Source organism: Protopterus annectens, chromosome 2.part0, assembly GCF_019279795.1.
Source record: "Protopterus annectens isolate FY-2018-M chromosome 2.part0, PAN1.0, whole genome shotgun sequence".
Lineage (NCBI taxonomy): Eukaryota > Metazoa > Chordata > Ceratodontiformes > Protopteridae > Protopterus > Protopterus annectens.
Window position 1 is genome coordinate 1,530,439,912 of NC_056728.1, and position 14,375 is coordinate 1,530,454,286.

Consider the following 14,375-nt stretch of genomic DNA (forward strand, 5'->3'; position numbering starts at 1 on the left):
TGTGTACATGAATAAATGTTGATTTTTGTACATGAATAAATGTCGATTTTTGTACATGAATAAATGAATAAATCTAGATTGTTGTACAGGGGGGGTAGATAAGGCATCCCCTGATAATAAGTCCTAATGCGTATTTTGGCTGGAGAAAGAGTATAAGACCTGGTCTTACTTTCGGAGAACTATGGTATAAAGAATTCATGTCATTGCATTATCACTGTTTATTTAAAAGTATTAGATACGCCTGTATTCAAACCCACTATCATCTGGGCTCAAAAAATATGTTAATACATTTACACCTGATGCCACAGATTCAGCTAAGCAGCAGGTGTGCTTCATAGACTCAGTACTATCTCTCAGATTTAGCAATGTGGCACATATTTGCTCACTGCTTAACTATGCACAAACAGTGAAAGTAATGGAAATCTGTATCTCGTATGCACAAACACTCTGCCAGCCATTGAGCAATCCCACTGCTCACCGCTGTGCTATGCTAAGTCAATATTAGCATGTATTAGTGCTGTTTACTGTCCATTTACTCTTTATGTCATAAAATTACATGTGGAAACATAACAGAATGATGGCTCCTTATCTATGAGGTAGACCAATATGTCACTTATTTACACTGCAGCCATGTGTTGCCTCCCCCATCACTGCAACACTGGCGTCTTAGTACTTTTTCACACATTTATCAACTACACTAACATAAATTAATATCAAATGTCATGTGATATGCAAAGCACATCAATCTGGTAATATGCAGAACTAGAACTATCTATCCAGCTGAACATGCCTAAACATCCATCAAGTGACCCTGGGAACTATTGAGCCATAAGCCAAACCAGCCTTATCTGCAAGGCTATGGAAGTAATCATCATGCACCTTATCCACAGGGACAAAACTGACCTTCAACACTCTTGACTGGACCCATTTTGGTTTAGTCAAGGATAGTTCTTGCTTATTAAATCTAGTGTACCTCTTTGATAATGTCTGCATGATGAATGAGGGAAAACAGGACATACTGCATATGTATATTTAGCCAAGGCCTTTGACACAATCCCCCATTCAGGTATCATAGAGAAAATCTACCATCTGGGGATTAAAACCATATATTAATAGATGGGTAGCCAGCTGTCTCACTGACAGAATCCATACTGTCAAAGTTGGAGGGTCCACATCCACCAGTAGACCAGTTACCAGTGGAGTTACCAGTGAAGTACCACAAGGATCTATGCTGGGCCGTATACTGTTTGGAAACTATTTTTTTGATGTTCATATGAATATAGATGGCCTGTGGCTTACCAGTTTTGCAGATGACTGTCAATTGGGCACAATTGTATAGAGTCCCCCAGTGATGTTGCCATATTACAGAAAGGGCTAAGACAAACAAATATTAGGTGCCAAACTCACAAACTGAAACTTAAAGCAAAAATGCCTCATTGACACCTTTGGCAGATGTACCCCTGTTAATTATGATACATAACACACCTCTGAGCTCAAACTCAGTAGTGTTAAATTTGGGAACATGACAAACACAAAAGCCTAGTCCCAGCCACTGATAAAGGTAACTGCCAAATAAACACCGAAAATCCAAAACATAAAAATTGTCAGGAACACCACAGCTTCACACAATAAAAGTATTTATTTATTTATTTATTTATTTAATAAAAGTATTTATTTGTAAAAAAATGGATCATTTGTACAAATAAATACTTTTATCGTGTGAAGCTGTGGTGTTCCTGCCAATTTTTATGCTTTATATTCAGGAACATAGGTTGATGGCAATCTAAACTTCGATCACTATGTGTCCATAGTGGTGAGACATGCATTCTACATTGTGCACCTCATAAATAAGTGTATTGCATCTAAGACCAGGGAGGTCATAGCTCTGCTGTACTCAATCCTTATGAGACCACTAATTGAGTACAATGCTCCCTTCTGTATGTACCTTACTAGACACCTGCAGCAACTGGAGAAGCCACAGAGATTTCTGACCCAGAGAATCCACGGATTCCAAAATATGACATACATGGAAAGACTGAGCTCTGTTTATGTACTTGGTATTATACAGGCTGCTGAGAGGTGACCTGTACCTGGCCTACAGAGCAGTCTCTGACACTACCCTACTGGAAATCCTGGACATCCACAAATCAAATGGGACAAGAATAACTTGCTCCAGCGATCTCAACCTTGCATGTGACATAAACAGAACATGCTGGAGAGACAGATATATCTCCCAGTGATTGCTGCTGCTCTGGAATAAGTTCCCACTGCATGTGAAGCAGTGGTCCTCAATGACCCTATTTAAGCAAAACATTGACAACTGGAATGGTGATCGTAAATTCATCGTAAGGGTGGCACCTATATCCTCATGGATAAAGGCAGTCAGTGCTGATCACAAAATTTCTCTGCTAACAATGAACATCTAGCTATGCTTTTATACAGCTAGGCTTGTAAAGGCTCTAGAGCCATTAGCCTAGTAAACTCCTATGAACCTATGAAGCTATGAACCTATGCAGGCCTCCAAACATCTTCTCTCCTACATGCACTGCTGATGTCATCCACTGTAAGCTGTCCAGCAGCCTTGTAAAAGTCAGACTTGTCCCATTGTGCTTGCATAAAGTACTGAGCTCTGTAGACTGTGTACTTATGTAGGGGTTCTCTTCCCATGGCAGTCAACTGAGTGTGTGTGTGTGTGTGTGTGTGTGTGTGTGTGTGTGTGTGTGTGTGTGTGTGTGTGTGTGTGTCTAGCCAGAAAAGCATAAGTGTGAATCCTACAGTTACCACTCTAATCCCATGAATTGACAGTATTTGACACTTGTACATGTCTACACATCCATTTCATACAGGCCTCCTAACATCTTCTCTCCTACATGCACTGCTGATGTCATCCACTGTAAATTGTCTTGCAGCCTTGTAAGTCAGCCTTGAGCTGTGTCGCTTGTGTAAATTACTGAGCTCTGTAGTCAGTGTACTTAGGTAGGGGTACTGTTCTCACTGCAGTCAACTGGGGTGTGTGTGTGTTTGTGTGTGTGTGCTTGTGCACTTCATTGACATTACAGAGAGCCTTTTATACCAGCATCTGGGACAATCTTATTACTACATTTATCTCAACAGAAGCTGCTGATGTCATCAGCTATAAAGTGTTGTCTGAGAAAATCAAAATCAGACTTGAGCTGTGGCACTTACCTTAAATACAGAGTTCTGTAGTTGGTGTACTTAGATAGGTAGGGGTTCTGTTATCACTGCAGTCAATTGGGTGTATGTGTGTGGTTGTGCACTTGCTTGACATTATAGAGAGCCTTTTACACCAGCATGTGGGACACTATTATTACCATATTTTCTTCACAAGAAACTGCTATTGTCATCAGCTATTTCTGAAGTCAGAGATTGGCCTAGAGACCAGGCAGATGTCACCTCATCCTATACAATACAGATTGCAGTTACTTTCAGTCTATCCACATACATCATGGCATAGTTTGTAGGCTCTGTGTTTTCTTAGTGAGAAACCCCAAAGGTCTCTCCAGCTGCTACATGTGTCTGATGAGGCATGTGCAAAAGAGAGCATTATGCTCTATTAGGATTCTGGTGAGGTTCAAATACAGTGCTGTAACATAATCCTCAGATCTGATTATGATGGAGTGATTTATGACGTGCACAACATAGGCTTTCAATACCAGTGTGGACACTTGATGACTGAAGTTCAGATTGCTATCTACATGTGTTCCCAGTGTTTGCATCACTGGGTTTTAGCATAGTGGGACTGTTGTCGATGCTGTAATTAGTAGGGGATTTCTCTTTGCAGAAGGAAAAAATAAAGACACATTTGTGCATTTATTTGTAGATCATGCTCCTTAGTCACTATTCATTTGTCTGTGTTAGCCCCTCCTTTAGTATGGTATCATTATAGGTGGACTCATTGATTGCACCAAGTATACAAGAATCAGCAAACATGGTAAACCAAGCGCCGTATACATAAGCCTAGACATAGACTCCAAACAGTAAAGGGACAAGCACCGATCCCTAGGGTACTCCAGTGCTGACAGCTCTACTGTTTCAGGTTGAGTCACCAACATTCACAGTATGTGTTCTGTCAATGATCCAATTGGTACCCATCTAGTGATGTAAGGGGTTAATCCCCAGCTGGGTGAGTTTCTCAATGATACCTGCATAGGGGATTGTGCCCAATCCCTAGGTCAGTTCAGGATAGCCAGTGTGCAGTGTCTTACCTTCATCCAGGCCTATCATACAGAATCAATGGGCTATGGTAGCATCACAGATCGCTTATCGCTTGTTTCAGCAAATACACCTTCCTGACACAGTTGAATAAACAGTTCAAAAACATGTATACACATAGACTATGTTCCTGTAGAAGGGTGTGCGTCAACATGCATCCAACTGAGTGATGATGTATGCATGTATACACACATCCTGACTCTCCTTATCTATGAGGTAGACTAGCATGTCATTATGGATGTTTTACCAAATGGACACTAGTAATTTCCTGGTTGTGTGCAACAGACCTGTGTGAGTTGTGAATGCTACCTCATGTCTGTTACATCTCTTACATGTCCTCAAAGAGGTCATAGAGGGCATGCATGACAACAACACTATCATTCTTTTGAACTTGACAAGCCCAAGGCATCTGATACAAATCCAAACTGAGGTATTCACTCAACACTGTCAGATGTGGCTATAAACACCAGTATCATTAAGTGGGGAGACCACTGTATCAAATACTTGGCATCAGAATTCATTGAAATGTGTGAAGTGAACTATATCACAGGTCCAGTGATCAGGTCCATACATCAGGGCTGTCTGCTAGGCCCTTTTCTGTCCATTATTTAAGTCACAGACTTCACAAATGACATACACACCCTGTGTCTGAAGGACTACAGATTATGGTCAATCATTGACTGCAACTGTGATATCAGTATAATACAGACAGTATTAGCATAAATCACAAACTGTAGCCTCAGCCATGATATCTGCAATGACATGAAAAGCTAGTGAGATTTCATACATAAGTAAAACAAACACACAACCCAAGTATAATGTAGACAGCACACCCTATAATCAGACCAACAGGTATGTGATCTGTGTCCTGGGGTAGAAGGTATGTGGAACATACACTAGCATGTGGCCACAATGCTGGCTACTCCCTTGTATGTAACACAGCTAATGAGTATGTGAGGGACATCCACATCACAGGTCATGTTACCTCCATAGCTCACAGCCTTCATCACTCCAATAACTGAATTTAATGCACACTTCTTCAAGTACCTCATTACACATCTTCCAGTGATGTGTAACTGAAGTGTACCTTTGCCACAGTGAGCTATCACATATCTTATTGGCCATACCTAGCTATTCTGTTTGGGATAAACATTATTTTCTGATGATGCAGAAACCCCATCACATTGTTACACCAGATGTATGGGTGATACTTGTTCCAGTGATGTAAACAGTACATACATAGCCAGTTGACAACATTAATGGCATAAGTAACATTTAAGTCAGTGTGGATTGTGCCATAGCTATATATATGTGTATATATATATATGTCATGCATACCAGTCAACTGGCCTGTATTGATTATGACACATACAGGTATCGCAATATCTTTCCTAACACCAACAGCAGATGTTACATTGCCTGGACAGTGTGCATTATTACCCTTATAGACTGCAGACATGCCATAATAGTTGTACAAGTAATTTTGTGCAGAGCCATCTCTGATCACTCTAAATTACATATATCATGTCAGAGACATGGGATTACTGATGGTATTATTCTGATATTGTTCATGACTGTGCATGCATCTTTTACTATTGTCCACGAGCCTTTGCCTGTGTCCCACTTGCTGGAGACCTCTGCTGAGATTACACTCATATTCAGGGAAATCAGTTTGCACAGCTTCACAAAATGCATCCTACCCAAATTGTATATAACATCCCTGATAGATGTCCTCTGCCTTCTTCATGTAAGGATGCTTATCTCACACAAACATCTTCCCCATTGTTATGTCACCTTGTGTGACAGTCGTATAATGCACATTTTCACTCTGCATTCCCACCTGTACTATATTGATATGCGACTGGTGTTGCTGCTGTAGCTGTCTTTCATTGACATGCCCTCTTCTGTTGTACATTAGGTTGTTTCACCTGTACTTTTTCTCTGTGTTCATTCCTACAATTCATCTGTGTGTTCCTATTAAATACTCTGCATTCACTAGTGGTTATGCTTAAGATTGTCAAATGTTTAATGGCCTTCCAGAGTTAAACATGTCTATTTAATTTGACAATTATGTCAGAGACTCCTAATACACATCATTTTTATGAGTTAACAGTTCTGGATAATATGTGTTTAATTTCCAGATCAATATTCTTCTTCTTTCGGCTTTTCCTGGTTAGGGGTCACCACAGCGGATCATATGTCCGCTCATGATTGGCAGTGGAGTTTTTACGGTGTTGAGTTGCCAGCCCAGCATCCAACCTTTGACAGAAGGTACACATACGCATGCACTCACACCTAGGGCCAATTTAGAGTGTCCAATCCACCTATAGCATGTCTTTGGGATGTGGGAGGAAACCAGATCACCGGGAGGAAACCCACGCGACCACAGGGAGGACATGCAGACTCCACACAGAAGGCACCCCAGCCGAGGATCGAACCGGAGAACTTCTTGCTATGAGGTGACAATGCTTACCACTGCACCACCATGGCCACCCTTTAATTTCCAGATCAATACATGTAAAAATTAGTTTTCTCCAAAATTTTAAATCTTGGGCAATAAACATCTAATAATTAATTTTGCTTTGTATGACCTTCTCAAAAATGCAATTTTGTGTCTTGAAGTACCTTATTATTTTCTCCTGTACTGCTCTATATGGACCAATAATATATATATATATATATATATATATATATATATATATATATATATATATATATATATATATATTACTCCAACTTTTGACATTTCTTTAACAGAATATTTTTTATGTAATCTGTTTGGTAGCTTTCTAAAAATAACCACCAAGGAGGTGAATGTGCACAAATACTAAACTAAGAACCAAACCAAATCAAAAATTATTAAAGAAATACAATGGAATGTAGACCATCACTCCTAAGGATGTAAAAAATGTGTATTTATTGCACACTCATTTAGCGCTTTCATCCCACAAGACTATTTGACAAGAAGCTCATCAGAACAAAAGTAAGTTGCATCACCAATACATTTAAATACACAACTATTCATGCATTTAATAATTAAGGGCATACCATGAGGGGAGGATTTTGAAATATTATTTAATTTATCAGGTATCTGAGCTCACAGATTAATACTTCATATTTAGGTTCATAGGTTCATAGGTTGGTACTAAGCTATCGGCCCTAGGGCCTATACAAGCCTAGCCATAACAATTCCTTGGATATTTCTTCCCACAATATTTATTTATCTGGACCCCTGTCTAGCAGGGCGACTGACATGATCCCCGGGATGAATTTCCTATCTCCCATCCAATTATCAAGGTTCCTTTTGAAGAGGGCCAAGGAGGCGCTCTGCTTGACATGTATGGGCAGTCTATTCCAGAGTATGGGGAGTCTCTGGGTCAGGAACCTATCCCTCCAGCATATTTTGTTCATTGTGATAAGAAGGCTTAGATCCCTGGAGTGTGTGACTCTGAGGGAATGGGATTTCTTTAAGTGGAGCATGTTCAACAGCTCAGGGTTTGACATGGTCTTGTATGTTAAGCAGAGGTTGCCTCTGAGTAGACAATATGCCACAGAGTATAGCTGGAGTTTATTTAGATGGTCAGCATATGGCATCCGCTTTAGGCCTGTGATTCTTTTAGTGATGTATTTCTGTGGCCTTTCCAGCTGTGGCAGGCGTCTTGTGAGGTACATATGAAATGGGGCATTATACTCTATAATGGGTATAATGAGGGATGAGTACAGTGGGACAATGACCTCCTTTTTTCTGGATGAGAAGCCCTTAGTGATGAGGTGTGCCACATAGAAGGATTTCATGACTGTTGTGGTGATGTGGTTATCAAAAGTGAGACCACTGTCCACCTGTGTCCCTAAGTCTCTCATCACACTTTCGATGTTTAGTGTACTGCCACCTATGTAGTAATTCATGGGTACATGTTTTTTTTTCAAAGGGGATAACTAAGCATTAAGCTTCATCCAATGGCTCTGGCACCAGGCATCTGTTTCTGTAAGACCCTTTTGTAGAATATCCACATCATTTGGAGTTTCAATAATGGCTCCCAGTTTGCAGTCATCTATGAACTTTGTTAGCCAGAGTCCCTTAGTGTTGACCTGTACTTCAGAGAAGTAGATGCCAAACAAGAGTGGTCCCAAGACTGAACACTGAGGTACTCCACTTGTCACTTGTCTGGAGCTGGATTTGGAGTTGGCTACTTTTACAGTCTGGGTTCTATCAGTAAGCCAACTGGCAACCCATCGAATGATGTAGGGATTTATGCCCAGCTTAGTAAGTTCATCTATGATTCCAGAATGGGGGGATGGTATTGAAGGCCTTGGCGAGGTCCAGATAGGCTGTGTGGCCCGCATTACCCTCATCAACAGCTCTGGAGACTGATTCGAAGAAGCCAATCAGATTCAGGAAACAAGATCAGCCCTTCACAAACCCAAACTGGGTAGGGTCTAGTGTTTGAAGGTTGCCAATGTCTTTGTTTATAAGGTCCATGATAATGCGTTCCATGCCCTTGCAGATCAGGCTTGTCAGACTGATGGGATGGTAGTTCCCAGGATACAAGGTGGATCCCCACTTGTGGAGTGGGATAACTGTAGCTGTGCACCACTCTTAGGTGAGGTGCCAGTTAATTTTATAGTTCATGTAGTACACAGCCTGGGATGTCATCTGGTCCCATGGATGCTTTATTCTTAGCTTTGGAGAGTGCAGTTTCCACCTGTGTGGCCATGATTACCAGAATTTGGCAATCTTTGTTATTGAGATGGGCCCTTTAGGAGGTGAGAGGGGGGTGAAATTGACACTAAATCGATCTGCCAGGATATTGGCAATATCCTTGGGATCAGTATATTTAATGCCATTCTGTTGTAGCTCAGAGCAGATCTGAGCATTGCCATTTAGATTCTTGACATAACTATAGAATGCCTTATGGTTGTCTTTGTAATCTTTGGCAATTTTATTTTCATAACTAGCTTTTGAGGGTTTTATGAGGGATGTCAGCTTCTTACTGAGGCTGGTGAGGGAGTTTTTTGCATCATGGGATTTTCCTCTTTTCTGCAACAGTTTCTTCCTTCAGTTGTTTAGTTTGTTTATAGCAGGGGACCACCAGACTGGCTTCCTTTTTTTGGAGAAGCGCATCTTGGTTCTATATGGGATGGCACGATTCATGCACTAGTGGATGTGCTCATACATTGCCTTAGTGTAGGATTCTGCAGTCGAACTTTCAGATCCTGTCTGCATGGGTGCCATGAAGTTTGTCACTTCCGACATCAGTAGCATGAAACTGGCTTTGGAGAAGTTTTTTAAGGAGGTTTCCTTACTGGGGGGTGGGGGTGGGATGTGGATGTCAAGGGTGATTTGCTTATGGTCAGACCTGACCAATGAGGTGTTGACCGCTGGTGTGGAGCATCTATCTCCCATGTTGGTAATGACCAGGTCTAGGATATTGGTGCCCCTGGTGGGACAATGGATTAGTTGATCCAGGGCATTGGAATTTATGAATTCCAAGAACCATTGGGAAAAGGAGTTGGCACCCGAGTAGTTTTCCCAGTTAATGACAGGGTAGTTGAAATCACCCAGTATTAGGGTGTTTGGTTGTATCTTAATATTTTCCAGTATGTTTAGAAAGGTGTAGTGATAATTTTGGGGCATGGTGGGGGATCTGTAGCAAGCTACAATTTTGATTGCAGTCTTACCTAGTGTTAGTTGCACCTGGAGAATTTCAGATGGATTGTGTTGGGCAATTAGCTGGAGGTGTGAATATCCTTGGTGAATATCGACACTCCTCCACCTTTAGTGTTTCGGTCTTGTGGCCAAAAAGTGTGGCAAGAGTTGTAGCCTGGTATTGCAGGGGTGCTCTCTGGAGCCTTAAACCAGGTCTCAGTTACTGCACAGATATCGATGTTCTCCATTTTTAGGAGTGCCTCGAGAGAGTGCATTTTGAAGTTTAGACTTCTAGCATTGAGTAGCATTACCTTCAGATTTTGCATGCTTGTATCTGTTACTGTGGTGGTTTTATCCTTTGAACCTTGCCTAAATAAGACACTACAGGGTGGCAAGAGCTTTAGCCCGTAACCTGAATCCCAGGGGTGACAGGTGCAGACCATCTCTAGCAAAGCATCATGGTTTGTCGATCATGTCTTCCCAGGCAGACAGATACTGAATCCCCTTTGAATGACACCAGAAGCTTAGCCAATGGTTGAAGTAATTCATTTTGTCCTTATACTGTGGTATCATTCTGGGCAAAGGCAGGATGCTACTCAGGGCTAGGGTCATACCTGCTTGGGCCACATGATCTGAGAGTTCTTCCATGACTCTTTTCAAGTACTCCAGGGAGGTACGTCTCAAGTCATTCTCTCCAGCATGGACAATGACAGAGTCGTATTTGTACTTGTTGTGGAGTGACTTGAGTGCATGCGTTATGTGGCGGATCTTGGCACCGGACAGGCAGCTGACTGTAATTTTCTCATTGTTCAGTCTGGTGAGTGGGACATCAGTGTCCCTGACTATAGAGTCACCTATGACTAAAGTGTTGTTGGCTGGCACACTGGTGTTGTGAGCTATGTGTCACTTTGGTTGTGACTGGTGTTTATTTGCGTTTCAGCTTCGGAGGTCCTTGTTGCTTGCGCAAGTTAATGTTAAGGGCCGCCGCATATTTGGGTTTAGTGTTGCTATGTGTGTGTGTTGATGGTGTGGGTTTTGCAGGGCTATGAGTTGCTTGAGGTGTAGTACAGGTGTTAACCTTCTCCTCTTGACTGTCTAGTACAATCTTGGCCAGAGAGAGCTTTGCTTCCAGTTTGGCTATGTAAGTGCATCTCTTGCAGATTGTAGTGTTGGGTGGTAGGAGGAGAGGATTGTCTGTGTACATAAGGAAGTTGCCGCATTGCCCCAGTATGCCCAGATTTACCAGGTGGACAGGAGAAATCACCGATAGCTGACCCTTGGAAATGCCTGTTTAGGTGCTTTTTTTGTAAAGTATAAGAGCTGTTTTCCCTTACCTTTGAAATGTACTTTGCAATTTTAGGCTGTTTAGTGCCTATGATTAATTTCTCCTTATTGACAAGGAAAGTTGAGTGCTTGCATCAGTTTCAGGCTTCCTAGTGCTTTCTAGCAGGTTCTAGAGCAAGAGCTAGTCACAGGCATTCAGATGTTAGTGCTACTACAGAGAAACCAGCTAGTTCTAAGGGAAAATTTGAAGGGCAGACTTTCTGGCACCTGGAATAGTTTAACTGTAGCCTCGCAGTGCTGCACGATGTGAAAAATGTGCAAACACACGCGTTTTTAAGTTGAAAGGGATAGAAATCAACCCAAAAAGGCTAAGAAAATTACAATTTCAGAGCTGGAAACCATAGGCAGTACAATGCTCACCACTCCCACTGGTAAGCAGTAGGACTTCCCTCTACCACAGAAAGGTCTGGAAAGCTCTGAACACAGAAAATAAAGTCCTGAGACAATCAAAGCCTGGGATATGGACTGGCTATGAAAGGTGGGAAACGAGCAAACAAGATAGTATTTATTTTTTTATTTTTTTTGTTAAAACAGGCTAAACAATGCAATAATACAGTAAATAAACACAGAAAAGGCTTACACACTTGAGTGTGTAGTCCTAAACAGTAAATGCAATTAAAACTCTACAAAATTAGCAATTTAAAACTTTTTAAATGAAGCAAGGCAAGTGCACAACTGAAAAACGATTTAAGAGGCAGTAATACAGCAGAATAAGTAGCTAGTCTACATATACAGAGACGTCTATATATACAGAAAAGCAGCTAAAACACACAAACAATTCAGATGCAGTGAAACCTAGAGCACTTGAGTTGCAGCAATAGTAAGGCAAGTACAGTTATAATAAATGCTCTAAAATATACTCTATATTTCCAAAATGTTTAAGAAGCACAGTCAGAACACATGGAGATTCAAGCAATTTTTTTTTTTTTTTGAAAGGGAAAAAGGAGAAACAGAAGACCTTCTCAGATGTTCTCTCTGTATTAGGTAGAATGAGCTAATGACACTAGACTGGGAGGAGTTCCCCAGATCCAGGGCCGGCCTTAGCTGAAACGGCACCCTAGGCAAAGTACTGCTTTGGTGCCCCTTAAGCCCCACCCACACCAAACTCATGGAACACCCCTATTTGAGCCACACCCGCTAACTTTGGGATCCTAAAAACAGAGATGGCTAACTTCACCGCACGCATGCAAATGGAGAATAGTTACGCGACTGCCAAATCATATACCAATGCATTGTACAAACACGTACACAAATGCATGCATCTCACCATACCAATAGAACCACAACACTCTCCTCCAAAAAAAAGGAAGCCAATCTGGTGGCCCCCTGCCATAAACAAACTCTATAACAGAAGGAGGAAACTGATGCAGAATAAGGTGAAGTCACAAGACCAGAAAAACTCCCTTATCTGCCTCAACAAAAAGTTGAGATCCCTCATCAAATCCTCTAAAGCTAGGTATGAAAACAGAATTGCAGCAGATAGTAAAGACAACCACAAAGCCTTCTATAGTTATGTAAAGAATCTCCATGGTAATACCCAGATTTGCTCTGAGCTACTGCACAATGGTACCTCCTATACTGAGCCAACAGATATTGCCAGTATACTGGCCAACAGATTCAGTGCCAAATGTACCCCCCACAAAGGACCAATCACAATATCAGTAGATTGCCAGGCACCCAGTATTACTGTTGCACAGGTTAAAACAGCACTGTCCAATGCCAAGAATACAGCTTCTATGGGACCTGACAATATCCCTGGTTGTGTTCTACATGAACTACAGAATGAACTGGCACCTCACCTGTGTGCCCTGCTCAATCACAGCCTCACCTCAGGCTTTGTCCCTGCTGAATGACACACTGCTACAGTCATCCCTCTCCACAAAGGAGGAGCGACTACAGACCCTGGGAACTATCGCCCCATTAGCCTGAAGTCTAACATGCAAAGCTATGGAACGCATAATCATGGACCTAATAAACAAGGATATAGGGAATCTCCAAACATTGGATCCCACACAGTTTGGTATTGTGAAGGGTAGATCATGCCTGCTCAACTTGGTTGACTTCTTTGAGTCAGTCACCAGACCTTGATCTGGCCAAGGCTTTTGATACCATTCCCCAACTCAGGAATCATAGAAAAACTCACTAAGCTTGGCATCAACCCCTTATAGCACTAGGTGGGTTGCAAACTGGCTCACAGACTGCCGATTAGTCACGAGTGGAGTCCCACAGGGTTCAGTCCTGGGTTCTCTCCTGTTTGGTATCTACTTGTCTGTAGTCCAGGCCAACACGAAGGGACTCTGGCTGACAATGTTTGCAAACAATTGCAAGTTGGGAGCTATTATTAACTCCACAAGTGATGTTGACATGCTACAGAATGATCTCACTGTGACCAACAACTGGTGTCAGAACCATAGCCTTAAGCTCAATGCCAAAAATTGTGTTATCCCCTTTGGGAAAAACCCAGTTCCCATGAATTACCACACTGATAGTAGTCCAGTGAGATCTGGGAACACAGGTTAACAGCAACCTCTCTTTTGATCACCACATTGCCACTGTGGTCAGAAAATCCTATGTGGCGCAGCTCATTACTAAGGGGTTTTGCATGCAGGAAGAAAGAGATCATTGTCTCCCTCTACTCTTCCCTCATTAAGTCAATCATCGATTACAATGCCCCGTTTGGCATGTACCTCACTAGACACCTGCAACAACTGGAGAGACCGCAAAACATACCCCACAAAGAGGAGATCCTAGGCCTTAAACACTTGTCCTATATGGACAGACTCAAAAAAACGTCCAACTATTCTCTGTCTCATATCGCCTACTTAGTGGGAATCTCTGCTCGACTTACAAAGCCATGTATAGCCCAGCTCTGTTAGAAACACTACATCTAAAAGAAATCCCAATCCCTCCGCACCACATGCTCCAGAGACCTCAACCTCATTATCACAATTAACAGAACATGTTGGAGGGACAGGTTCATAACCCAGAGACTGCCTATGCTATGGAACAGACTTCCCATACATGTCAAGCAGAGCACCTCGCTGACCCTCTTAAAGAGAAATCTTGATGAGTGGATGGGAAACAGAAAATTCACACTGGTGATAACTCCAGTGGCTCTACTTGACAGAGGCACTAGGAACTATGGTCAGGT